Source organism: Tamandua tetradactyla, chromosome 5 (assembly GCF_023851605.1).
Source record: "Tamandua tetradactyla isolate mTamTet1 chromosome 5, mTamTet1.pri, whole genome shotgun sequence".
In the NCBI taxonomy this organism is placed as follows: Eukaryota; Metazoa; Chordata; class Mammalia; order Pilosa; family Myrmecophagidae; genus Tamandua; species Tamandua tetradactyla.
Genome location: NC_135331.1, coordinates 123,515,223 through 123,540,375, shown reverse-complemented (window position 1 = coordinate 123,540,375; position 25,153 = coordinate 123,515,223). Strand labels below are relative to the sequence as shown.

The window sequence follows — 25,153 nt, the reverse complement described above, 5'->3', positions numbered from 1 at the left end:
ATGATAGGCATTAAAGGGTAACTGCAACCAAGGTGCTCTATCACTCTTTGATTCATTCACATTTTTAGCGAGCCACCAAGTTTTTAAAGAGCACTTACATCATGCCGCTAACTGTGTAAAGGCTAAGAATATTCTATTGGAAAAGACAGACTGATCCTTACTTTTACAATTTAATGCATAGAACAAATTATCTAATGAATTATTATAAAGGAAAAACATCAAAGAGTTATCAAAAAGAATAAAAACACCTCAGTGTGCATGTGTTTGGGGGGAGATGACCTTCTTAACCTTGAGCAATAAGAGAAGGCCTCTCTGCTTATAATTAAGCTGAGAAATGATGGATAAGATGGAACCAGACATGTCAAATCAAGAAAAGAATGTCTGACAAAGAGAACAATCTTTTGTGCAAAGTCTCTGAGGCTGGAAAGAACTAGATATTTGCAAAGAACTAAAAAAAAAAATGCTAGACTGAGGCATAATATACAGAAAGAGTGTTTGTGACATGAGATGAGGCCAGAGTTTGTAAGGATCGTGTAGATTGTAGTAAGAATAACATGTTGTATATTTTAAGCAGGGAAGTAATAAGATCATGTTCATATTTTAAAAATGTTTCTTATGACTGGGTAGAAAATTAATTGGGGCTGAAGCAGGAGGCAAGATAGATTCTTATTAGCAGAAGCCCATCCAGAGTGGCATATTTCATCCATCCAGTGATGGAAAATGAATTTAATTTCTGAGAATACTTCTTTAATATATTTATTTACATTCCTATTCTATTCAGAGACAATATCTATTATATTTTGTATATTTATATACCAGATAGTATGTTAAAGTTGTAAATAATTCACCTTTCACATTTCTACTTATTTATATAAAGAAATTTCTGGCACAGTATGAACATTAAATATACAAGCTGTGTTATTTTTTTGTATTGGCAAATCTTTGTAATTCAAGCACATCTGATTTATATTGATTTTAAATTTAGCACTCTGAGAAAACACTTATATGCTTTATAACATTGTTAAGCATCATAAATAAAATTAGAAGATGAATTGTCATTGCCTTTCTAAGTTGTAAATTAGGTGACTCACCATTTGAGGGAAATGACTCCATGGCATGACGATTGGCTAGTTTGTAATCTGAATCATGAGTTAGGCACTGAATGTATTTCCTGTCACAAAATTCATAGATTGATTTAGATTATGTATTCTTATCTTGAGTCCAGTTAAACAACAACAAAAAAAGACTGAGTTTATTCAAAACATAAAATTCAAGAAACAGCAGCTGGCTTTCCCCCAAGTTTTAGTGGTTGCCAACTGTGCTATGGTAAGTCAAACATCTTCCTATCTGTACCATCTGGAAAACTGCCTGTTTCATACCTTGCTCATTACAAACCATGTCCATCCAAATTCATCCCATTGTTACATTCATACAATCCTCTGAACTGTATTTTATTTATCATGCTTTATTCTAGAATGGAAGGTTGATAATAGACATCACTGAAGGTTGGGGTCCAGAAGGTGGAGTGTGTTGGTTTGAAGCTGAATATATCCCTAAAAGGTATGTTCTTAAATTTAATGCCTTCCTGTGAGTGTGAACCCACTGTAAGTAGGACATTGATGAAGTTATTTCAGTTAAGGTGTGACCCACTCATTCAGAATGGGTCTTAATCCTCTTACTAGAGTCTTTTATAAAAAGAATGAATGAGAGAGAGAGTATGAGAATGAGTACCTGCACCACAGAAGCAGGAAGCTGAAATCTGAAAACTGGAAAGGAAGGGAGAGACCAGTAGATGTCACCATGTGCTTTGCTATGTGGCAGAGGAGCCAAGGATTGCCCGTAGGTGGTCTTCAGGAGGAAAGCATTGCCTTGATGATGCCTTGATTTAGACATTGTCTCAGCCTCAAACTCTAAGTTAATAAATTACTTTCAAGTTTATTCATTCATAGTATTTGCTTAGACCATCTTAGGAAATGAAAACACTCTGCTTTAGTGGAATCTCAAAACTATTTGATCTTTTAGGAGAGATTTTAGAGATTGAAGATTTTTCTAACACAATTCAAAATTTTACAACATATATTTACTTAGAATGGAAATCAATTTTAAGTATGTTTTGATAGTTGATAAAATGGCCAAATATTTTCAATATACAACAGAAATAATATTCGCTTCAAATATACATTTGATTTAATCTACTCTGACCCTATATAAATAGCTACTTAGCTAATAATGGTGAACCAAGAATATGGCATTTGTGCTAGAAATTCATCAATTCATCCACAATCTCGCTCTCATTATACTCTCTTATATTCATGGTTCTTAATACTTTCACTTAGCCTCTCATTTTATTCCTGACCCTCTCTTCAGGGCATGGTAATGATTTTTCCTTTCCTTTCATCAAAATGACTAACGGCTTGAGAAATAGGCCTTAGGAAGAAAGGAAAAAGGAATCAGATTTGTAAAACCTGTAGACATGAATGCTAAAGCTAGAAATGTAGAGACTTAAGTGCTGTAAGTAGTTGAGAGACTCTTGGTAATGATAGAGAGCAATTGTTCTTTCCAGGAATTATCAGTGGGAATAAAGGTTATAAAGTATTTGGCCTGAAAAAGGACAAGTTCATTTAATGGGCTGTGAAGTCTTTTCACTGTAATATCCTAATGAGGCTGTGATATTTTTCTCATTAAGTGCGCACAACTTTACTGACATTATTCCTTCAATAGTGTAATTAAGTTACAGCAGGATAGCTTGGATATTAGGAATTTTGAGAACAATGTACTAAAGAACTATAGAGCCTGAGGATCTATAAATATCCATAATATTTGACTGAAAAGAAATGGTTTAACTTCTGGTAAGAGAGGAAATACTGTTCTCTCAAGGACAAATACATTTGAGCATTCTAATTTAAATATCTTGTCTTCAAGTCATCTTCAAACTATTACTTTGCTACAAAGTCTATAGTTTTTCAACCTTTAGATTTTCTTCCATGTATTCTGGACCTTAGGAAAAGTTTACTTCATATCTGTGGTGGTTTGGAGCTACATACCCCAGAAAAACCAAACATGTTCTTGGACTTAATCAATTTTTGTGGGTGTGAACCATTGTAAATAAGACTTTTTATGAGGTTCCCTCTGATAAGGTGTGGTCTAGGATGGGTCTTTCCCCTATTGCTGAAGGCCTTATAGTGAATACCATAGAGTGAGAAAAGAGCCCCACAGGCAACAACCAAAAGCTGAAAGTCAGTGGAACCTGGAATAGAAGGAGAGGTCAGGAGAGCCTGCCATGTGCGCTGCTATGGGACAGGGGAGCCCAACACCAAGGATCACCGCAGCCAGCCCCAGGACACTAGTCATCAGGAAGAAAGCATACCTTGATGATACCTTGATTTGGACTTCTTTTAGCCTCAAGACTGTGAGCCAAATTAATTCCTATTGTTTAAGCCAAGCCATTGCATAGTATTTGCCTTAGTATTGAGGAAACCAAAATAGTATCTAATGGCAAAATGACTGGGACAAAAAAACATAGGATACCTTAAACTTAAAAAGTGTATTTTCCTCAATATAACCTTGTGAAACAATATTCAACAAAAATTGTTGTTGTTTTATTTTCCTGATACCTGGGTTGACATTGTATTTAGTGTCTAAGTTTAAAGAAAACAAATCACTTTGTTTGCTGTTGCAGGTAAATTGCTTGTACCGCACATTTTAAAAATCCAGGAAGCCATTTGTGTATCTGAAGCACATTCTAATACTAAAAGTTTTACTTGTCGATTTCAGGACTCATTTTACATTAATATTAATGATATATTGATGTCAGTTCCTAACACAGAATTACAGCTATTTGCACGTATTTCGAACAGGCCAGTTAATACCTTTATTCTCCATACGGAGTATTCCTTTGGGGGTATTATTTCAAATTTGTGATTATTAGGCTACAGAATCTGAGATTACATGAATATTAAGTGCTCGAATCATTCCATACTGAAATTTGATTTTACTATATTAATAATAAGAGTACGATATTGAAGGAAACACTGTAAAATTAGTCACAGAAAATTTTTGATGATGTAATCAGCATCTTTTAGCAGAACCTTTGCCTAAGTTACCACCATGTAGAAGAGCTGGCATTAATTCACTAGAAATGTTCGTCTAGTTGCACAATAGTCCTGCTAAAAAATTGTCAGAAACAAGTACGAATTTATTTTAACAAATCCTAATGTTTAACAAAAGTTTTAAAGATGTTACAAATACTCATATAATATTTCATATAAAATGTGATTCTATAAAACTCGCCAATGCTTAAAAATACCACTCAAGAAAAATTCTTCCCAACAACGCAAAGACCATTTTCTCTTGGCTTAGTTTCAATAGAAAGGAAGGACCCATAATCACTGTTTCAAAACGAGTCCTTTAAATTCTTGGCAAACATTAGTTAATTGAAACTTGGAGTTCTTAAATTCTTTCTCTGAATGGCATAATCCCTTCTTCTTTAATTGTCTGTTTCGTATAATTATTCAAATGGTAAATCCAACCCTCTTGTAAGAATTCATATTTTCCATATCCTTCTGTGAAGAGATTGTCAATATGAGAATAAAGGAAGAAACATAACAAGAAAGAAAAGGAAGGAACAAGGAAGAAGCAGAGTAAGGTCCACCCAATAAATATTGATAGTATCTAATATGTAATTCTTGTGTTAGTTGATCAGTAGAATTTAAACAAAATAAGTTAAATGCTATCCTGAGGTTCAGAAGAGTGCAGCAGTTGGCAAAACAAAGCATGCACAGATTAAACAATTGGTTAGTTACATAATAGTATTTCCTCAGACTCTTCCATGTGCAAAACCATGTGATAAATAAATCACTTCAATTTTCTCATTGGATTTTACAGTAACACTGAGCTATTTACTACTGTCACCATTTTAAATATAAAAAGAAAACATTGACTTATGCATGCTCACATAACCAATAAGTGGTAGATTTGGTTTCCAAACAAAGATTGAAAATCAATACCCAGGCACTAGTTATAAGACTATGCAGTCTCTCTCACTAATCAAGCACTAAAAATCATTGAAAAGTAAATAATTTGATGGGACAATCTTGCATTTACTACATGAGTTCATCTCATCTTAAACCTGCATTTCATTTCCATATCTGCCTAATGTCAGGTTGTTGGAGGATGCGCCTGATGGTTCTTTCCATTTCTAAAATTCAGTAATTCTGCAATCCTATGATTCTATTGTCCACATATGTGCTGGATTGATTGGAGTTGGATTTCTGAAAAAAGTAAAACATAAACTTTTTTTTTTTTGAGTGGGGAGTCTCAAATTCATTAGTGAGAAGGGGTAGGGAAGAGGAATATGTAACTTAATCAGCAAATGCATATTGGAGCAGGAAATGAGATAATTGGGTAGGTAATGTGGAGTCACATTTAGGAAAGGTTTGAAAGGGAGGCTGAGGAATTCTGAAATAGAGCAAAAGCATTTATAAAGTATTTCGCATTAATACGTTGGTCAATAAATATAAGCTTCAGAAACAGCTTGGAGAATATTTGGTAATGAATAATTCTGTCAAGAATTCCCCAAAGCAGGGAAACTGATGAGAAAAGATCTAGGTACTAGATAATTAGAATCTAGACTAGAAACATCAAAAGGGATAGGATTAAGTAGAAGAAAGAAGAAGAATGAATAAGAGACTCCTAAGTTTTATGTACAGAAATCAGGACTACCTCATACTTACTCCTCAAAACTTCTTTCTCTGTATCCTAATATATTTTACTTTTTATGTCTTATACTCAATTTACATATCCATATATATACAATACTAATATATAACTGACTGTCATGGTCAGGTTCATGTGTCAACTTGGTCAGGTGGTGGTGCCTGGTCGTCTGGCCGGGCAAGTGCTGGCCTGTCTGTTGCTCTGAGGGCAGGACTTAAATCATGAAATTTAAGCTGTGTCCACAGTTGATTGCATTTGTAATTAGTGAAAGAGAGTATCTTTTGCAAACAGTGCTGTTTAATCTAATCAACAGAAGGCTTTTAAGGTGAATTCGGAAGAGAGAGTCACTCTTTCTGCTTCGGCAGGTGAGCCTCTCCTGTGGATTTCATTCAGGAACTTCATCAGAATTACCAGCTCGTGGCCTACCCTACAGACCTTGGCCTCTACAGTCCCATGGTTATGTGAGACACTTTTATAAATTTTACATCTACGAATATCTCCTGCTGATTCTGTTTCTCTGGAGAACCCTAGCTAATACACTGACTTACCTCTCAACTTATATTTTTGAAATCTGTTATCATCTTACATAGAACTATTTAGATAGTTCTTGTTCAGGTTTTCTCCCACTGCTTTGGACCATTGTTCAAATTTCTAAAGTTCACTTTCAATGTTGATGCTGCCTTTATTTCAGAAGATCACACACATCTTCAGATGATTTGCACTTAACTCATCTTGGTCACTAATGAAAATTATAACCACTGACGTATTCAGAACTGCTTTTTATTGATTACATTTTATGAAATATCCCCAATGATGGTGATCCTTGAGTAAACAGTTGTAACTGTAGCTTTGCCTAATTATGAATCATCCTAATAGTCATGTCATCCTCCATTGATGAATGATGACAGCACGTGAGGCTGTTAGGCCAAGACCAATAGATTTCACATCTTAATTATAATATATATACAACTATCTCCCTTGGAAATATAACTGAGGGCCCCTCGCTATTTTAAATTTGGCAATTTGCAAGTTGCATTTCACATGCATTAAGAGAAATAGTTGTTGAATATAATTTTGTACTTCACATGTATTCAAAAGAAATATTATACTTGCTATTAATATTTTACATGGTGTGCTGTTTTGCACAGTGGATTTAAGTTATACTGTGTCTTCATTATTTTCCTAGATTTTTCAACTAAGCTATTAGGATTTTCAGATTATGACAACAGCTTGTCACTCTCAATAAACTGTTCTTAAAGAAGATGAGCTCTCTTTTCTCTTGAGACACTTGCAGCTTAATGCAGAAGGTATCAGAAATAATTAAAATGAATGATTATTTAGCCAATCAAATGAAATTTATCTTTGTGTATTTTGACATTTTTCCTATGCTGTGCGTGATTCTAATAAGAGCAAATCAGGAGTGCATCTTCTCAATAGGAGTGGAAAGAATCTTGTATATAGCAGTCTAGAGTAATTAGTTGGTAGAATAATGTAGGGATTTCAAATCATTAACAGCTCCTGCCTTCCAACTGTTACATAAACAAGGTTAGAGCTTATGGCCCTAGTAATTGGCAATTGAGAATCTTACCAAATGGAAAGAATGTCTGCAATTTTCATGAACAGAAAACTAAAACTGAATTCTGCTGAAAAATAATGCTGTTAGGAAGACAATCACAAAAAAATTCACAAGAATTTTTTCAAGGAGGGAAACCCACAGAATTGAAGATTCCTGTTTGATGGTAGTGACAGAGGAAATTATCTAAAAGAGTATGAGCTTTGATTTTTCCACCACTGGGTTTGCAAAAAGTAAAATAAAGGCACCTAGCATTGTGGATAGCACGTAGAGGCACGCGTGCTTCTCCATTGCCCGTGAGTATTAAGTGTTTAACCTTTCCAAGGGAATGGTCATTCAGAGATACATACGAATCCTAAATTCTGAACAGTCTTTGACCCAGGAGATTTCCTTCTGTGAATTTACTCTTTGGAAAGAATAGGACAAGTACAAGAATATATACATACAAAAGTATCTATAACAACATTGTAAAAAAAAAATGAAACAATGTTGTGGGGTGGCAAAAACCAGCTTTGTACTTAAAATATAGGTCCCACCTGTCTAAGGTTGAGATGCTTAGGTATCTCTAGCAGTTTTAGCAAAAATGAACTAGACATGGCAAAATAATAAATTATTCTATTGCTGGGAATCTTTTATTATTATCAAATGTCGTTCTTAATTTTCTGAAATGCCTCTCTAAAACTATAGATTTCTAAAATTTAGGTATAGCTCCAGATAATTTACTCATTATATTATCTGAAAAGTCATTTGATATAAAATAACAGCTTTCCTTGGATCTGGGTATATTTTTAATGTTGGGTAACTATCTTAAAAGTTGCCAAGTTGGAGATTTATTTGCCTATTTTCAAGGTGCATCACTAATGTCCTCATGTACTGAGAAGTTGATAATAAAATCAGAAAGGTTTGCATACTTATGCAAATATTTTAAAGATGTGGGATCACTCTAATTTAATGGGGTCCAGCCTTCTCCTTAGCCTAGCAATATGGACCCAAGGGAAAAATCTAAACCCTGAGAATGGAATGCTTTCCATTCAAGAAATTCAGATAAACAAAGACTTCTCTGGGCTTCTGGATTTCATTTCAGGTGATCCCAGTGTTATGTGTAGAAATTAACCTACTCTCAAGGAAAATGTGCTGAGTTTTTATCAGCAAAGAAAACTGTACCCTGTCTGTGTATCCACTACATACAGCCAGATGCTGAGAAATGAAATAGAGGGCCTGATTCATTTCCCCCAGATAAGTGACACTTCTCTAATTAGACATGCGAATTGCTCTAACAACCACAGCTTGATATGTGACTAGGAGAACCTAGTCAGAGGACCCAGATAACCAAGGCCCTGACAAGACTGGAAATGCCCTCACTCTCGCAGCTGCTTTTTACACCTAGCCTACATTTTTAGAAACATTCCCAGTAATGAAGATTTGAGCCTCTATTACTTTATGGAGAATTTAAATTATACAGTAAGCTGCATGACTGATAGTTGATGGGTAATTAAACCTTGTTTTCTGATTTCAGTGTAAAATTATGTAAAATAGTATGTAGTTGTATAAAAAAAACTCTCATAAAATGTGTTTTCATTATAGCATGAATTTTGACAATTAGCAAAATATAAGCTACAGAGTTTGGTGTTAGCTCAATCCCATCTCCTTACTAGCCACATGTCTTCAGAAACATAATATTCTCCTTTCTATTTCTTTGGTTAGGAAGCACCTATGTGTAGATAACATGACTTACTGTGATGTGAAGATTTCATAACTTGTTGCTTGTAAAGTCCTCTCTCACAATGCCTAGTGCTTCTGAAGCTCTGAGCAAAGGTGAGAGGGCTGGAAGAGTGAGTCGGGAGAAGATGGAAATTTAATAAATTTCGAGCACCTCGAAATGTACAGTATGGTTTGCAGAATTATCTGCTTGAAAGACTAATTATACTACCAGCTCCCATCTCCCACAGGTTGAGGGAACCCTTAAGAGCAATATCTCCAACACTTCCAGGCTGAAGGCCATCTGGTTCAAGTAGACTCCCATGGCTTTGGAGAAGGCAAAAGGCAGAAACCATAATGATAAATTTGTGCATTTGAGGTGTGATATTGTAAGTGTGAGATAAATCTGACTTGCACAGAGCTATCCACCATAGCTGATGTTTAAATAACAAGTGAGCCAAGGTTATAGAAACAGAGGCGATTGCTATTTACACTGCTCAAACCCACTCATGGAGGAATACTTACTCTACATTCTTGAGATATCATTGCTGGCATCTCCTTCAAGATCATCCCCTTCAGTCAGTAAGGAGTGGATCTGAACATTGACTGAAAATAAGAAATTGAGTGAGAGTCACAACTTCACAAAGTATTTATGACATCAGTTAATTTTTGGCAAAATAGATAGGTGATCATCTCAGTGTAGTAAAAATTATTTTGTTATTATGGGTAAAATACAGAATATTTCTCTATGTTTCATCTGTTTCAGTTGTTCATAGTTTTTGACAATCTGACCTTATTTGGAAATAGGGTCTTTGCAAGTCAGTTTAAGTTATTAATCGATTAGGGCAAACCCTAATCTAATATGATCAGCATCCTTATAAAAAGAAGATACACACTGAAAACACTCTGACGACAAAGGCAGAGATAGAGGTAAGTGCAGCTACAAGCCAAGGAATCCAAGGAAGACCGGCAAACATCAGCAGCTAGGAAGAAGCAAGAAAGGATGTTCCTCAAGATTCAACGGGAATGTGTCCATGAGGATACCTTGATTTCAGATGCCTAGCCTCCGGAACTGTGAGATAATGAATTTCTGTTCTTTATAGCCACCAAGTTTGAAGTAATTTGCTGCAGTAGTCTTAGATACTAAGACACACTCTCCCTTCCAAACCCCTCGCCACCCAAATAGTTTATACACAACATAGCAACTGGAGGGAGCCTTGTAAAAGTTAAGTCAGAGTGCCAGTTCTTGGCTCAACGATATGCAATGCTGAGTAAAACGAATTCCTTAAAAGAGCCTTCAATGCTCAAAGAGCTCTGGACCCCCAATATCTCTCTGACTTCTTCTCTTACCCCTGTTCCAGCCACATCAGCAATCTTACTGTTCTCTGGAACAGCCAGACACTCCCATCTTTGGGAATTTACAAAAGCTATTTCCTCTAACTGGAATATCTTTCAGAAATCTGCATGGCTAGCTTTCTCTGCATCTTCAAGTCTTTGCTTAAATGTGAACTTGGGCTCCTTCCCTGATCATCTTGTTCAAAACTGCAACATAACACTGACCTCTGTTACACTGCTCTACGGTTTCCCCCATAGCAATTTCACCTTCTAGTAACAAAACTGATTTACCCATTTGCTATGTTTACTGTTATTGTGCCTCTCCCTACTCTAATGAAAGCACCATAAGGGCAGGGATCTTGTATAATTTCTACACTGATGTATCCTAAAAACCTAGAATAGTGCTAGCACACAGTCAGGCCTTGACAAATATGTGTTGAATGAGGTTCATGTCTCCCTCTTTCTACTCTTGGGTCACACGGATCCATTCTCCTTAATAATGCCAGATGGATATTTCAAAGTATAACTGGGTCACATCATATCCTTTGCTTAAAATCTTGTAGTGAGCTTCCACCATCCCACCAAACTAACGCAAAATATTCAAAATACAGGAAGGAATATGGTAACTCTGTAATTTGGACATGATCTTTCTGTAACTCTATACCTTCTTTAATTAAAAAAGACATATTAAAACAAATGAAATTTAAATGCCCACAGCTTGAGACGCAAGGCCTCTCATGCTTTATTCCCAGACTTTCTCATTCTCATTTTGCCATTCTCATTATACATCCTGAATTCTAGTCATGATGAAAAAAATCACTTGCATTTTTCAATATATATTATGTTTGTTCACAGCTCTGTTTATCTGTCTGTAGGGAGGGTGGCCATATAACTTATCATCCATATCAGGATGCTTCTGAAAGCTAAAGCGAATGTCATTAATAACTGTACCAGAACATCAGGCATAAGCTAGGACTGCCCCAGACAGAAAGGACCAAATGGTCATTTTACCTTTAGGCTTTCTGTCTGAACTATCCTTCCTAATTTCTTTACTCAGTTCTGTCACGAATATCTTTCCTTTCTCATCCTCAAATATGTCTTTCCTTGGTCTGGGCCTAGACCGGGTATCCTCTCCTTAGACCTGATAATACAATCAAATCATGTACTTACTGCAAACACTTTGCTTCTCTGGTTGTCTAAAAGCCTGTGAGTGTGCTTCCTGAGGGCAAGAACCCAACTATTTATACCTTCATCTCTGGTACTAGACACATCACATACCAAAGAACAGGTTACAACTGCCACCCAACAGAGAGAGCACAAGGTTAGGAGATGAGCTTTGGGGCTATGGAGCCAGATTCACAAATTTAAATCTTGGCTCTGCCAAGTATTAACCGTGTGATCATGGGCAATTGAATTAACATTGGCTGCATAAAATGAGGTAATACTGGAATGAGTATCCAGCATAAAGTACGAACTCAGTAAACCTTAGCAATTTCAGCAGGTATCTGATTAACATTCACAGAATGAATACTTTACCAAAATAAATACTAATGCTAAAATTATTAACTCACATTCTCGCTGGACTCCAAGGAATAAATACTCCCTGAAATAGTATTTCAGGTACCTCCCCTCCAAGAAAACCATGAGGAAGAAATAGCTTATATTTTTGGTATTCTCATTTTATCATGAGGAAACTGAGTCAAAGGGTTAAGTGGTTTGTTCAAAAATCCAGAATTACTGTTTGAAGTAGCTAGAATGTCCCCGTAGTTTCAACACTCCACCCATGTGATCTGCCTTAAATATTTCTACCCTCTTCTCCAAGAATCTTCTTCATAATTCTTCAGGATAATTCCATTTGCGCTGCCTTCTCCCTTCACCATCTTCCCCACAGTGACTCAGGGACCGTCTCCTAGATCTATTTCTGCTTCTTCTCTGCCCAGGTTAGATGCCCGTCCCCTGGACAGCAGGGCACCAGGTTTGTTAGCATTATTCCGTAGCATCCTCCACGTCAGCCTTTTTAGCTATTGTCCAGTATCAAGCCTCTGATGCCCTCCAGGCCAAGAACTGTGTGTCCATCATTTTCTCATGAAATCCCTTTAGAACCTAATGAAGGACCGAAATACCCTGCTGGATATTAGTGATTGCTTGGAGATATCCGTCAAAATGAAACTCAACTCTACATCTCATGATTTTGCAATATTTCAAATTAGCCTTAGAGATTTTTGCCACAAAACAGGGGAAAAAGTCACAAAGGAATGATTTGAATCAAAGAGGAGACTAGACATTAATTAAGAGACATTAAAGTGAAAAAAATCGTAACTGGCATTTATTAAGTGTTTGCTCTGCGCCAAGTACTCTGCGAAGCATATCACATATGTTTTTCCATTTTTGATTTACAGCAACCTTATGGGCTAAGTACTACTATAATTCCCAGTTTTCATAAGGGAGAAATTATGTTTTGGCCATTCTTTATATTTTGTATGCATTCTGCACTTACAGAACTTTAGACCTAGAGGGCGGAAATATAAAAGGAAAAATGCAATTCATATATATATATATATATATATATATATATATATATCAATTTCTCTCTAGAAAGTCACAACAGTAGTAAGTGTGGGGGTGTGTGGGAAGGATATTAAAATGAAATACATAGCAGTGTTATTCCTGTTTTCCTCATCTAAATAATTATAAGGCTTATTTTCCACATGGTACAGTACAAAAGAAACCCTTCCTCTAATTAGGGTCTGTAGATGGTCCACGCATCTAGTTCTTCTGTCCAAAACATATTTTATTATATACTTCTCTAATAGCTGGTATTATGCACTTTATTTTTCTTTACAGAGGCATTGCCTTGATTCTTATGTGATTCTTAATCTACTCTTCAAACTGGTTTCTATTCTTGTAAGCCTTCTAAAAACCAATTTAAGTTTTCCTCTACATTTTACAAAATGAAACATCTGAAAAATAGAGGTAGTGTTTATTATATACCATTGAGTATTTATTTTTACAAAAATTTCAGAGGTTCACCTAATGCTCTTGTGATGCACACCTATGCATGTATTTGTGAGACTTTATAAAATATGAACATGTCTCAAAATACCGTTAAAGATTTTGTCCAGCTCATATGGAGTAATTGAATCAGCTTATATAGTGACATATATTGCCGGGAGGAGACACTAAAGGTTGTGGTTGTAACCTCTGCCAAATGCCATAAATATCATCAATAGAAACATTTAAAATCTCTTGCACTGTGGTGAGTTAAAAATGCTTATAGAATTTGGTTTAGATTTTGACATCTGACTCTCATTCCTTTTTTATATGGATTCAAATGAACTTGGAGACTTTTTCTATGGCAGCAAGTCAGTCTCATAATTCACTCCTTAGTAGTTTGGTCTTCAGCCCTTTTTGTTTTCCTCCATGTTCTGAATAAGTTCAGTGCTTGAATTCAGGAAAGGGGAAAATTAAACTCAAGTGTCTTATGGTTTGTATCTCCAGTCTTGTGCTCCTTTTATTACCGCAGTTTGATATTTCAGTGATTTTCAGAAAACAGGATTTAGTTTGTAGAACCTAAAATATTTCTGTGATTTTATAAATACAACAGACGTTCAGGAGCAACACTATTGCTGCTGCTGCTGCTGCTGCAGCTACTGCTAACATTTAGAGAATGAGGAAAGCAAAGAGAGACAAATCATCTTCTTTCCACAAATGAAAAGTGTAAGGACAGGAAATGCTGTTTCAGGTGGTTTGATCCATTTGTACCGTTGCTTATGTATAGATTCATTAGGAAAATATTGAATAACACATATAAATGACATTTTAAAGGCTATGAGTGAATCAGTTAGTTGACATACAACAAGAAACTTCACAAAGAAGCATAAATGAAAAGCATTATGTACGAATAATGGAATAAATTGAAGTATGTTCTTATCCTCCAGGCATAGTGTATGCCCTTTCAATAGGGAAGACAAACTTGTGAGGCTGTATATAATTAGTCTTGATTTATTACTGTAAGGGCCATTCTCTGCTCATTGTTTGGTTACTGGGTAGTTTGATTATTATTTCTTATTTAGGAAAAGGTCTATTTATAGGTCCTATCTTTCACTTACTTTACCAAATTTCAGGGAGGAATGTTATAAAAGCTTAGTTAAATTTATACAAATGACAAAACCCTATAAAATAAGAATTACCAAATTTCCATTTGATGTAAGAATGGTTAAGTCATACTGAAGTGGACTTTTTAACTGTGCCTGAGCAGGCTATCAGTTTAACTGCTTCATTTTCATTCGTTTACCAAAGCAAACAGTTGTTCTATTCCATTAGCTGACTATTAAATTGTCATAAAAATTGACTGGTGGGATTATTGACTGTTGAGATAACTTGATAAAACAATTTTTGTTGTAAGATCATTAGTATGATATCACATTGCATAATAAATTCAGTAGATGAAACTTAATTTAATGGACAATTCCACAGCAATTCTAAAAAGTCAAAAGAAAGATGGATTGATTGAGCCCAGAAAATGGCAACTATAAAGAAAAAAATCATGTTTATTTTTCCTGTGAGACATGACCTATACTAAAGTGGAAATCTCAAATATTTCAAATATTAATGATTATATCCACAGAATAATTTTGTTCAAAGCAGTGTGAAGTAAAAGACCATTCTATAATCCAGATACAACTGCATGCTGTGGTTGAAAAGGAGGCAGCAGAGGATTCTACTTCTAGGGACTTTATTAATTCCCAGACACAACTGCACGGAAGTCCAAAAGACTTTAAAACCATTAGGTATTAGTCATTGTTATGCATCACTAGCCTGGTCATATTAGTTTTAATTTTTGCAGTCCAGGAATACTTCAATGCAGACTTCCCTGACTTGACATGATAATTTTTACAGTATCTTACTTTCAGAAAAATATGGTAAAACGGTGGATAGCTTAAAAACATTTTATAAACATAATTACTTTAACTATCCAACAGGAACTAATTATCTCTTTATTTAATGTCAAAATATTGAAGGCGTGCACCTGAATAAATTTTAACTGTCAAAACATTGAAACTATGTCCATTTTTATAGCTATTCAGTATGAACTGCTAACATTTCTGTTGCTTATAGATAAAAGATTAGTAAGTTATCGATGCAGATATTTCAGATATAAAAATATATCTTTCTTAGGCGCAATATTGAGATCACCTGGCATAGATTTTCAAATTTCAAATATTTCAAGCCACTAACTGGTATATATGAAAAGATATTTCATAGCATGTTTCTTTGATCACAAGTAAGTGCATTAACTTCATAAATGATGAAGTTTATATTTTATATCTCTATTTATCATGAAAAAAATCCCTGATGCTTAGTTGATATTGTTGACCTAAGGATCCCAAACTTATGATGTTTGAAATGACAAAAAAGAAAGAAACTTTTGAGACTCAATTTAAATTGAATTTATGTTTTTAAATACTTTTCATTTCATGCTTAACACTTTTTGGCAAAATGAAACCTTTTCTTGGTGTCATTGGAGGTAATAAACTATATTGTTGGGAGCCATTAATACTTCTAAGAAAGAAAAGAAGAACAAAAATGAAGGAAAAACTGTCCTAGAAAAAAGAAGACGTTTGTATCTAGGAGGAGAGGAAGGGTAGAGGGATATAAGAAAAGGAAGAGAAGAAAGAATGAGAAAATGTGAGGGAGAGAGACGTATTCCTTGACTAACATCACAGATATATACAACCTATTGAGATACAGTGTTAGCAGATTCTTTAAACACACACACACACACACACACACACACACACACACAGGTGAAATCCACATAACTTAAAATTTACCATTTAAAAATGAGCAATTCAGTGTCATTTAGTATATTCACAGTATTGTGCGACCACTACATTTATCAAATACCAAAATATTTTTATCAACCCAAAAGGAAAATTTGTACTCGTTAAGCAGTTATTGCTCATTCCCACTTTCTCCAGCCAGCCCTGGAAAGCATCAATCTCAATTTTTTTCTTTATGGAGTTACCTATTCTGGATACTTAGATTAAATGAATCATACTATATGACCTTTATGATCTGCATTCTTTGGCTTAGATTCCAGCAAAAGAATTTGCTTAAATCCAGCTTATGCTAGATTCTTTTGAGTTCATCTATGTTGTAACATGTGTTGGCACCTTGTTCCTTTTATGGCTGAATAATATTCCATCACATGTATACATTTGTTTATCCATTCATCCATTGGTGGGGATTAGGGCTGTTTCTACTTTTTAGCTTTTGTAAACAGTGCTGCTATGTGAGTACCTACTTTCAAGTGTTTTGATAATAAGATGCGTAGAATTGCTGAGTTATATGTTAATTCTATGTTTAACTTTCTGAGGAGCCAACAAACTGGTTATTACAGCAGCTGTACCATTTTACAAGTCTATAAGCAATGTTCAAGGATTCTAATTTCTCCACATCCTTGTCAACACTTGTTATTGTCTGTCTGATGATACCCAACCTAGTTGTTGTGAGTTTGTTTCATTATATTTTTGCTTTCCTAGAACATTCTTGAAGAATATAATAAGTTCTTGGACAGAAGCTTCAGTTTCATGTGAAGATGGAAACTGACTCTTTTTATAACAACAAATAAAAAAAAGACTAATAATTCAACCAGGAGAAACAATGTCTGACAAATAATGTGCAGATGAAGTACACAGAAAAAACATAGCAAAGAAGAAGGGAGCACTTATTCATGGACTAAGACACAGAGACTGGAATATTATTGAGGCATAAAAGAATAGTGTTCTGATATGTACTACAATGCAGATGAACTTGGAACCATTGTGCTAAAAAAAAAAAAAAATAAGCCAGGAACAAAAGAACAAATCTGTATGATTCCCCTTTTTTTGAAATACCGAGACTAGGCAAATTCATACAGACAGAAAACAGATTAGAGTTTACTAAGCATTGTGGGAAGGGAGGAATAGGGATTTTTTGAGGTATCAAGTTTCTGTTTGGCATGATGAAAAGTTTCAGAAATAGATGATGATAATGTTTGCACAACATTGTGAATGTAATTACTTCCATTTGAATGTAAATTTAAAACTGGTTAAAATAGGTAACTAATTTTATGCTATATATTTTTTACCACAATATTTTTTTTAAAAAAAGAAACAATAAATACAATATTCAAAAGACTATTTACTCTTGTTGGGAGAAAGAAAAGTTATATTGGAGATGGATTCCATGGGAATTATTAGTACTCTATCTGAAACTAGTTCCTAGGACATCTTTCGATCACATACATGAATATATAAATTATTTCATGACACAAACAATTTTTAAAATAAGCCCAGATATTAAGGAAGCCCTGGTTAATATCTTGAAATATCTGTGTGGTTTGAGAGATGAAGAATATAGGAAAGGTCAGCCTGATAGCAATTAGAACTGTGATGAATCTATATCAGAGTTCCTAATCCTAAATGATGATCAGAATGGCCCAAGAGCTTTATTAAAATGCAGGTTATAGGTTTTACTCCATCCTGCTACACTCTGATGTACAGATATGGGCTACAGAGAATGTATTTTTGTTAAAGCTTCCCAGATGATGCATATGATCAATTAGGTTTATAAATCACTTCTTTGTGATACCTTGTGATGTCCTATACAGGCCTACCTTGGAGATAATGTAGGTTCAGTTGTAGACCACTACAGTAAAGATTATATTGCAATAAAGACAACCACATGAGTTTTTCTAGATGCAGTTTCCCAGTGCAAATAGAAGTTATGTTTCCACTATACTGTAGTCTATTAGGTGTGCAATAGAATTATGTCCAAAAGAACAATGTGCATATCTTACTTAAAAATATTTTATTGCTAAACAATGCCAGCCATCATCTGAGGCTTCTGTGAGTCATGATCTTTTTGCTGGTGTAGGGTCTTGCATTGATGTTGATGGCTGCTGGCTGATTAAGGTGGTGGTTACTGAAGGTTGTATTAGTTGTGTCAATTTCTTAAAATAAGACAACAATGAAGATTGCCACATCTATTAACTCTTCATTTCATGAATGATTTCTTTGTAGCATACAACACTGCTTAATAGCATTTTACCAACAGTAGAACTTTTTCCAAAACTGGATTCAGTACTCTCAAACCCTGCCACTGCTTCATCAACTAAATTTATGTAATATTATAAATCCTTTGTTGTCATTCCAACAATGTTTACAGCATCTTCACCAGGAGCAGATTCCATCTCAAGAAACTACTTTCTTTACTCATTCATCATGAGACTGCTTCCTCCACTGGTCTTGAACCCCTCAAAGTTAGCCATGAGGATTGTAATAAACTGTTAATATTGATATTTTTACCTTTTCCAGTGTAATAAATGTTCTTAATGGCATCCAGAATGATGAATCCTTTCTAGAAGATTTTCAGTTGACTGTCCAGAGCCATCAGCGGAATCACTATCTATGGCAGCCTTACCAAATGTATTACTGAAATAATAAGACTTAAATGTCAAAATTACTTCCCGATCCATGGACTGCAGAATGGATGTTGTGTTAGCAGCAGGAAAGCAACATTCATCTCGTTGTATAACTACTTCAGAGCTCTTGGGTGCCCAGATGCATTGTGAATGAGCAGTACTATTTTTAAAGAAATCCTATTCTCTGAGCAGTAGTTCCCAACAGTGGGCTTAAAATAGTCAGGAAATCATATTGTAAACAGAAGTGCTCCCATCCAGCTTTTCTCTTGCATTTCTAGAGCACGGGCAGAAGGTTTAGCACAATTCTTAAGGCCTCTAGGATTTTTAGAGTGGAAAATGAGCATCAGCTTCAACTTCAAGTCACCAGCTGCACCTAACAAGAGAATCACCCTGTCTTTGAAGATTTGAAGCCAGCAATTGACTTTTCCTCTCTAGCTATAAAAGTACTAAATGATATTTTCTTCCGGTATGAGATGGTTTCATTTACACTGAAAATCTGTTATTTAGTATAGCTACCTTCATCAATTTTCTTCACTAGATCTCCAGGGGAATTTGCTGTTGCACTTTGCACTTTTAGATTATGGAGACAGCTTCTTTCCTTAAACCTCATGAACCAACTTCGCTAGCTTTAAATCATTCTTCTGCAGCTTCCTCACCTCTCTCAGCCTTCACAGAATTGAAGAGAGTTAGGATTTTACTCTAGATAGGTTTTAGCTTAAGGGAATGTTGTGGCTGATTTGGTCTTCTAGCCAGACCTCTAAAACTTTCTCTGTATTTGCAATGAAGCTATTTCACTTTCTTATCATTAGCATGTTCACTGGAGTAGCACCTATAATTTCCTTCAAGAGCTTATCTTCTTTTTCTTTGCATTCACAACTTAGCTAACAGGCACAAGAAGCCTAGCATTTGGCCTATTTCAGTTTTCAACATGCCGTCCTTACTAAGCTTAATCATTTCTAGCTTTCAATTTAAAGTGAGAAATGTGGGGCTCTTCCTTTCCCTTCAACACTTAGAGGCCGTTGTATGTTTATTAATTGGCCTAATTTCAATATTGTTGTGTCTCAGCGAATAGGGAGGCCTGAGGAGGGGGAGAGAGATGGGGAATGGCTAGTGAAGGGAGCAGTCTGAAAACATGCAACATTTCATGATTAAGTTCACCATTTTAAATGGGTGTGGTTTGTGGCACCCCCAAAGAATTACAATAGTAACATGTAATATCAGAGACAACAGAGAGTCATAACAGATATAATGAAAAATTTGAACTATTATGAGTTATACCAAAATGTGATACAGAAACATGAAATGAGCATATGCCATTGGAAAAATGCCACCAATAGGCTTGCTCAGCATAGGACTGCCACAAACATTTATTTCATATATATAAAAAAAGCAGTATATGCAAAGCACAGTAAAACAAAGTGTAATAAAAAAGGTACATTTGTACTTCTTTAAATGTAGTTTGTTTGGGTTGAGACCTAAATACAACATTCTATTCTAGTTGCTAAAGTGTGAAATACTAGAATGCTCCATTAACAAGTAATCAAAGGTTAATAGGATTGACTTTACAGTGGCAACATACAGAAACAAAGAACCCAAAGACAATAAGAATGTATCAAGGCATGTTATAGTAAATGAGTGATAACAGAGCATCTTTTAATTGGGAACAAATAGCTTGATTATCCACTCAATAATAACACTGAATGTGACCACAGGAGCATCACTTAACCCCGTTGAGCCTATCTTTTCTCTCATTTAAGTACATGAACTTTTTGCTATTATTTTTAACATTCCTAAGATAAAAAGCTTATTTAAGCAGCAGAAAGCTCATCTAAAGTTCATAGGTTATTGCTCATTTAAATTATGGGATTTATGTGCTAATTTTGACTTTCAGAATATTTAATCTGTTTCTTTGAAACTAAGGATATTTTTAAAAAAATTATTTTATTTTAGAAGTGCAATCTTGACTCTCAGTTATATAATATACTAAATACGAAATATACCATGCTAGACAAAACAAGGTGATTTTCACAGTTCAGCCAAACACCGTATCACTCTTATGGACAATCACTGCAATAATAACTTCCAAAAGTTTTAGGATATTCAACTCATTTCCATGATACCATATTCAGGGATGGCAACCTAAAACATAAAAGTTCAAACTAAGTCTGCAGCCAATTTTAATAAATCAATATTTATAGGAACATAACCATAATTTGGATTTTATCTGTGGCTGCTGTACAATGTTAAAGTTAAGTCGTTAACAGAGACCCTTTCACATGTGAAATATAAAATATTTACTAACCGGCCCTTTATGGAAAAAATTTGCTGACCCTTGAAGTATCATTGCCTTCATGAATTGCTTTCTCAAAAGTAGTCAGAATTTTAATAAAGTTACATTACAGTTAACGAGGCATTGAAGGTACTTAAGAAGCAGCCTTCAAACATAAGTACAATGTTTGCATAAATATCATGTGAACTTCATGGGGCTTATTTAAAAAAATGAATGTAATTTTATATGTTGAAGTCCCTAAAAGATCAGAAATTTACTTACTTCACCCTGTTTTTACAAGTCTTAGGCTTTTTTTTTTTTTGATTGGGAGCTTTTTTAAAATCAGATACTGATTAATGATTTCAATCATAGAAAATATAAATCCCACTCACACAAGGTACACAATTTTAATTTTATGCAACATAGATTTTTTGTTAGTTGCAAAAACATTAGATTAAAATAGTTTCTTCTTATTGTAGTAGTATATACTTTCAAAAACGTTAAATGTTTATTAAAATGTAACACACATATAGGAAAGTGCCGTTAATGAATTAATAAGGGTGCTGTTGAATGAATTTACACGAACTGAACACTGATATAACCAACATCCAGATTAAAAACAGAACATTACCTTCAAAGCAGAATGATCCTGTGATTCCATCTAGTCACAAACCTCCTTACACCATACATGTCATAACTTTCTTGACCTCTAATGCTTAAGAAGTGTTTTACACTTTATAAAACAGAATACACATTTAAAAATGTATTTGTGGATTTTTCTAAATAATCTTCTGAAATATTTGTTACTTCCGAATGAATAAATTATTTCAAATTTTGTCTAGACTCCATGTGGACTTTAGAAGAAACTGAAAAATATTGTAGACTAGATAGCCTGAAATTGTTCTAATAAAGATATATTTGCATACTGCACACAAGTGTGCAGAAACCAGTTATTTCCAGTTCCTTGGAGCTGATGTTAGGGAAAAAGGTAAATTGTAATAATAAAACTTTGGCAAAAAAATGTTTCATCAGTTGCAGTCACAAACTGTACCTCTAAATTCCTGTTATTACTTTTATATATTAGCCACCTTTTCTAGCTTCTGTAAATTGATGCTTTAACAACTATAGGCACCCCTACATGGCCACCACCCACAAGTGCATCTCGATAACTCTGACCCCGGTCTGCTTACAAGTAAACAATCTCCCACTGTCAGTGGAGTCACTTCCCAATACAGCCAGCTAATACTATGCTGGTGTGCTCCTGACCCACCATTGCACACCGCCGCAGAAATTACAGTAAAGATGCCTTCTCAGTCCCACATGCTCTCTCTCTGTCTCATGACTGACCTGGGCATATCCCCATGTGGCCCTGAATGGAACACTGCCCTCTCCGCAAGGAACTGTGCTTACAATGAAGCATTCAAACTCTTCGGGTTTCACTCTCTTCATCTGTATCTGACTTTATATCATACCTCATGCAAATGATAGAAAAAACATCTTATCTAGCCAACGAGTTGATTTTTTGAATTTTTCCCTAATCTGAGCTCACAATACTACCCCATCAGGGACATGCATTTGATATAATGCCTAATCATTGTAGCAGCATAAATTTCATGTTGTATGAAAATGTTCAACTTGATCCCCAATCTAACATATAATCAATTTCATCTGCCATATGTGACAGGTTAATTTTCCTCACATAGGAGTGAAATAAAAAGTAAGTTCAGTTGCTTTTAAATTTACTCTTGCTTTTTTTTTTTTTTTTTTTTACCATCTGTATTAGTCAGTGTTCTCCAAAGAAATAGACCAACAGAATACACATGAGGATATTTACTGTAAGGAACTGGCTCATGCTATTGTGAGTGCTAGCAAGTCCAAAACAGTTTATGTTGAAGTCATCAGTCTGAAATCTGTAGGAAGACCCACAGGCTGGAAACCAGGAGAGGAGAAGATCATGTAGTCTTGAGGCAGAATTTCTTATTATTCTGGAAAAAACTCAGTTCTTTGAGTGTAAGGCCTTCAACTGACTGGGTGATGTCTGCCCACATTATCAAGCATAAGCTCCATTTCTTAAAGTTAAGTGATTATAGATGCTAAATACACTTACGAAACAGCTCCCCAATACCATCTAGGGCAATGTTTGCTCAAACAACTGCACACATAGCTAAGTTGACACATAAAATTAACCATTGCATTCCACCCTTGTCAACTTTTCACATCTACTTCAAGCAAATTTAATATCCAAAGACAATAACATGGTCATAACATAATGCAACTATTCTGCGTAAACTGAAAATGCACTTACCCTTTCCTTGGAAAGGATTGTCGAATTTTTCTTTTAATGTCCTGTAATTTAAATACTATGATGTGAAGTTAAAACATCTTATGTTATATGATAAGGGGATAAGAGAGGGAAGAAAATAAAGATATTACATACATATATATGTACATACACACACAAACCCAAATACAAATATATTCATAACAAAATAAGGAAGATTTTCTCATGACAATTATTCCTCATTTCTGCAACTGATTGTGTTTAGAACCAGTTATAGTTATGTAGCATTTATAAGTCCCTTCTTCCACTTGCCACTACATATTCTCTTTTTCCTCAACAAGCAACTCAGCTGGTCATGGTTCTTTATCTGGTGGAGTGACCAAACATTGATTCCTGAAAGGTTAATATTCCTTCCTGCATGAATTGGTTTGCTACAGTTTTTCATTGACAGACATGGTGGTAACTCCCTCCTTTGCCTGGTGATTTAGAAGCATGGAGAGGCCAAAGGGGCCAGGTAGCAGTCAGTGGAATTGTTGTGTCTTCTGGTAGAAGCACACCTTTCTTTGGAAATAAATCCTCTAGACTAGTATAACATAAGGTCACAGGAACAGGAGCAAAACTTTGCTACTGGATCACTAGGGGTAATAGTGAGTGCTGCCATTCCCATTTTCACCCCTTTCAGTCTTGGACTCATGTATTCTAGCTATGGAGGAAATGACACTATATATTGGATGCTGATTATAGCATACCCAGCCTCCTGGAGAACATTTTCCTACAAGTTATTGCCAACAAGGTGGAACCATAAGTGAGTATTCAAAACACCATCCCACTGTTTTTTTCAAGTTACCTGCTCAGAATGATGGGCAACATGGTAAGACCAGTGAATTCTATGGACATGGGCACATTGCCATGCTTCACTTTCTGTGATGTATATTCCTTGATCAGAAGCAATACTGTATGGAATGTCATGATAATGTATAAGTCATTTTTTAAGTCAATGGATGGTAGTTTGGGTAAGAGCATTGCATTCAGGGAAGAAAATCCATATCCGGAGTTCTATTCCAATAAGAATAAACCACTGCCCCTACCATGATGGAAATGGTCTAATTTAATCAATCTCCATCAGGTAGTTGGTTGATTACCTGGAGAAATGGAGCCATATCAGGGACTTAGTGCCAGTCTCTGCTGCAGGCCAATTGTATGCTCAACCGTGACCCTATCCAGGGTGGCCTTCATGAGTAGAAAAAAGTCCATGTTACTGAGCCAATGCATAACCTCCATCACTGCTACCATGGCCACTTTGTTCATGAGTCCTTTGGGCGATGATAGGAGTCTTCTACATTTTTATTTCACTCTATATTGAAGCTGCATCAAGTTATATGTCGTAATATAATTGCATATATTTTGAAATACTTAATGCTGAATATGAATAGAAGCATCATGATTAATACATGGGACACTATAATCACTTAATATTTCCATTTTTCACTGGATACAGGGTCAAATTCAAGACTAGTTAAAAGTTGAGTCTCAAGTTTGACTACTTATATAATTTCTGTAAACTAAGTCAAAACTGCATTCTTAATTTAGCTCCGTAATAAAAAATTCCCAACTAGAGTTAAGTAGAATGATCTCCTAGACCACATTTCTGCAAGTAAATAAAAAGTAAGAAAAATTATCCAAATTATTTAAGGATTAAAAAAAAAGTCTGCTTACATTGAATTGTTATACAAACATTCCTTTGACCATATGCTAAGGAATACCTGATTCAATATGAGGAAGTTTCAATATATCTGCTTATATCTTACTGTACTT

At 35.0% G+C, this 25,153-nt stretch overlaps 1 long non-coding RNA gene across 2 annotated transcripts in view; it reads left to right on the top strand.

Annotated features, from left to right (window-relative positions):
* The window catches only part of LOC143682721 (uncharacterized), a 142,019-nt gene that overhangs the window by 9,717 nt on the left and 107,149 nt on the right, over positions 1–25,153 (top strand). For both annotated transcript variants that reach the window (XR_013175251.1, XR_013175252.1), the window contains exon 2: positions 1,475–1,560. This is a non-coding gene — a long non-coding RNA (uncharacterized LOC143682721). The remainder of the gene's footprint in view (positions 1–1,474; positions 1,561–25,153) is intronic.